Source organism: Bos indicus, chromosome 18 (assembly GCF_029378745.1).
Source record: "Bos indicus isolate NIAB-ARS_2022 breed Sahiwal x Tharparkar chromosome 18, NIAB-ARS_B.indTharparkar_mat_pri_1.0, whole genome shotgun sequence".
In the NCBI taxonomy this organism is placed as follows: domain Eukaryota; kingdom Metazoa; phylum Chordata; class Mammalia; order Artiodactyla; family Bovidae; genus Bos; species Bos indicus.
In genome coordinates, this window is record NC_091777.1 from 42,889,495 (window position 1) to 42,894,006 (window position 4,512).

Here is a 4,512-nt window from a genome sequence, read left to right on the forward strand (position 1 = left end):
TTTTTGCATCCATTACAGTTGTCTTTTGTTTATTTTTCATTTTCTAGTCTTTTTCATTCAATGACTCGATCATTTATTTTCAATACTAAGTGTTTATAAATGATGTACAAGTTCAGCTTTGCAATACCCAGTTGTTTGCTCAAAAGAACTACCGTATGCCAACTAAGTGCTAGGACTCCATTAGTAGAGAGTTTACTTTGAACTTGCTTTTTCAATGATTTTTAAAAATATCATTATTATATAGCTTTATATATTTCTGCTAGCTCAGTAGACTGCTACAAATGAATTAGATATTTATGTCCTAATGTGGAAAAATATTCTGATATATGAAGTGAATTTAAAAAAAGAAACTGACAATTATACCTGCACACTGTATGAGCTCATTGTTAAAGTGTGCATGCCATGTACATTGTATAACACATATGACACACGGGACACATATGTACACAAACATGCATGGGAATTAAAAACATACAAAAAAATTTCAGCTTTGATTCCCTATTTAGCACACAATATTTAGGGAAAAAAATTTTATATTACAATTAGATTGATTTTTTGCCTGTTTTTTTCTATTTTCACTATGTTTTGGTTTTAAAATTTGGCTTATTTCCTCTTCTTTAGATCTTCTTAAAGCCGTAAGTTGTGTTTAATTCTCAGTACACCGTGGATATTTGAAAAGTGTGTGTATTTGTTTGACACAGGTATGCAGTTACAAGTAAATGGAAGTTATATTTGGATATAGGATCAACCTTGTTAGCAGTATTTTAAAATTTTCTCTACTGTTGTTATCTGCCTGACCTGTTCATTTCTGAAAGGAGAACATCATGTTGTTTTCATGGGTTTTTATTTGATATATGTTTGTGCAAGATTGGACAGGAAGTAAGAAATAATTATATAAGAATCGTGTAATTTTTATACTCCTGGTGAAGTAAATTTTTATCAGGATAAAATAACTCCTTTATCCTGCTTTATGTGTGTTGTGTAGAGTTTCCTGTCCTATTGACATGGGCCAAGAATTAATGGAGCCATTAATAGTGAGGGTGCTGGTTTACTAGCTCATTTATCTAGTGAGTATAATTATGAATTAGTGTGCTTTTTTTACAGTAAAATTTCCTAATATATCTAAAATTATAAAAATCCTCCTCCTATTTTAAAATTGAAATTTTATTGAGATAATTATAGATTCATATTCAGTTGAAAGGAAAGATACAGATAAATTCCATGTACCTCTTTCTAGTTTTCACTGCTGATAACATTTTGCAAAACAAGAGTATAATATCACAACCAAGACCATGACATTGATACGAGCCACAAATATCACTCCAATGTCTCCAATTTTACTTGTACACAATTATACTATTATGTATATGTACATGTTATGTATATGTATGTGTTATGTTATGTATATTTAGTTCTATAGAATTTAATCATGTGTATAGGTTTGCATATTTGCCACCACAGTCTAAATACAGGACCTTCCATCATCACAAAATTTCTTCATTACTTTTACAATCATACCTTCCTCCCTCCCATTCTCTATCACTTGTCCCTAATTCCTGCATTTATAGCATTTTGTCATTTGAAAAATGTTATATAAAATATTAAATAGTATGTAACATTTGAAGATTAGATTTTTTTCACTCAGATGATTTCCTGAAGATCCATTCAAGTTCCTGAATGTATCAATAGCTTTCTTATTTTTATTGCTGAGTGATTATTTCTTGTATTGTATATATGTACCACAATTTAACCATTCACTTGCTGAATTCATCTGAGCTGTCTCTAGTTTGGGGGCTATTATGAATAAAGCCACTATAAATATTCACATGTATGCGCTTATGGGAACACAGTTTTAATTTCTCTGGAATAAATATTCAGGAGTACAATTTGGTATTTCTAAGGCAATTGGAACAACAGACTGGGTCCAAATAGGAAAAGGAGTACATCAAGGCTATATATTGTCACCCTACTTATTTAACTTATATGCAGAGTACATCATGAGAAATGTTGGGCTGGAAGAAGCACAAGCTGGAATCAAGATTGCTGGGAGAAATATCAATAACCTCAGATATGCAGATGACACCACCCTTATGGCAGAAAGTGAAGAGGAACTCAAAAGCCTCTTGAGGAAAGTGAAAGAGGAGAATGAAAAGGTTGGCTTAAAGCTCAACATTCAGAAAACGAAGATCATGACATCTGGTCCCATCACTTCATGGGAAAGAGATGAGGAAATAGTGGAAACAGTGGCTAACTTTATTTTGGGGGGCTCCAAAATCACTGCAGATGGTGACTGCAGCCATGAAATTAAAAGACGCTTACTCCTTGGAAGGAAGGTTATGACCAACCTAGATAGCATATTCAAAAGCAGAGACATTACTTTGCCAACAAAGGTCCGTCTAGTCAAGGCTATGGTTTTTCCAGTGGTTGTGTATGGATGTGAGAGTTGGACTCTGAAGGAAGCTGAGTGCCGAAAAATTGATGCTTTTGAACTGTGGTGTTGGAGAAGACTCTTGAGAGTCCCTTGGACAGCAAGGAGATCCAACCAGTCCATTCTAAAGGAGATCAGTCCTGGGTGTTCATTGGAAGGACTGATGCTAAAGCTGAAACTCCAATACTTTGCCCACTTCATGTGAAGAGTTGACTCACTGGAAAAGACCCTGATGCTGGGAGGGATTGGGGGCAGGAGGAGAAGGGGATGACGGAGGATGAGATGGCTGGATGGCATCACCGACTCGATGGACATGAGTCTGAGTGAACTCCGGGAGTTTGTGATGGACAGGGAGGCCTGGCGTGCTGCGATTCATGGGGTTGCAAAGAGTCAGACATGACTGAGTGACTGAACTGAACTGAAGGTAATTTCATGTTTAGTTTTATAAGAAACTGACCAGCTGTTTTCAGAGATGGCTATATCATCTTACATTTCCATCAATAAAGTATTAGTGGTTTAGTTTTTCCACATCCTTGCTAGCCCTTGATAATGTTACTATTTTTTATTGTCACCATTCTGATCTGTATGTAGTGATACCTCATTATGGTTTTAATATACATTTCCCTGCTGGTTCATTATGTTAAATATCATGTCATGTGCTTATTTGCCATCTGCATATCGTCTTCATTGAAAAATCTGTGTCTTTTGCATATTTTCTAATTTGAGTATTTGTTTTGCTTTGCTATTGAGTTTTGAGTGTTCTTTATATATTCAGGAGACTAGTCCTTTGCTGAATATGTAGTTTACAAATATTTCCACAGTTTATTGCTTATCTTTCATCTTCTTCAACCTGGACTTTCACAGAGGAAAATCTTTTAACTTTGATGAAGTCCAATTTATCAAATTTTTCTTTTATGGATTGTGTTTTGGTGCCAGATCTAAAGACTCTGCCTAGTCGTAGATGTCAAAATCTTTTCTTTCTGTTTTTACTAACACTTTATGTGGTGGTTTAGTCGCTAAGTCATGTCTGACCTTTGCAACCCCGTGAACTGTAGCCTTCAAGGCTCTTCTGTCTATGGGATTCTCCAGGCAAGAATACTGGAGTGGGTTGCCATTTCCTTCTCCAGGGGATCTTCCTGACCCAGGAATCAAACCCAGGTCTCCTGCATTACAGACAGATTCTGTACTGACTGAGCTAATGATTTAAGTCCATAGTCAACTTTGAGTTAATCTGAGGTTTAACTTGAGCGTAATTTCCTTACCTGTAGATGGCCCCTTTTCTAGCACCATTTGTTGAAAAGGCTACCCTTCCTTCACTGAATTGCTTTCACTCCTTTGTAAAAAGAGTATGGAATTTATATTTCAAAAAATGTACAGTAAGATTGAAGGCAAAAGGAAAAGAGGACAGCAAAAGATGAGACAGTTAGCATCACCAACTCAATGGACATGAATTTGAGCAAATGCTGGGAGATAGTAAAGGACAGGGAAGCCTAACATGCTGCAATTCGTGGGGTCACAAAGAGTTGGTCACAACTTATCAACTGAACAACAACATTGTTTATAAACTGTAAAACACTAGAAGTAACTTTTTATAATAAATAAATCCATGGTGACATAAATGAGAAAAAAAAGATCTACATATACAAGTGTATAAATAAAAATATATATCATGTAGATAATATATGCTTCTGTGTTTAGATAGTAAATCACCAGAAAGCAAGTAATTTTTAATAATAGAGATAAATTGAGGTTTAAAAAACATGGACTACGTCATGAATTTGTGTCTCATTCTTATGCATATACATGTTAATCTTCTCTTATCATTCCCAAAACTTTTTATATGCACTATCAGAATGCATACTGCTCATATGTTTTGACTCATCATTTTTACTTATGAAAATTCCTTTCTAAATATGTAGTATGTGCCCATGGCTATTTCTACAGCATTATTTATAACAGCTAATAAAGGAAGAAGGTAATAAGTTTAAAAATGCTACACAGGAAAAGTGTGTTAGTCATCCATTGCTGTGCAACAAATTGCCCCAAAATTTAGCAACTTAAAACAACAGCTTATGTCATAATGT

General features: G+C 34.7%; 1 non-coding gene across 1 annotated transcript; it reads right to left on the reverse strand.

Moving 5' to 3' along the window:
• Positions 1-4,182: 4,182 nt before the first annotated feature.
• On the reverse strand, positions 4,183-4,285 carry LOC139177440 (U6 spliceosomal RNA). The gene has a single exon (XR_011561879.1). It is a non-coding gene; the product is annotated as a U6 spliceosomal RNA (small nuclear RNA).
• Positions 4,286-4,512: the final 227 nt, after the last annotated feature.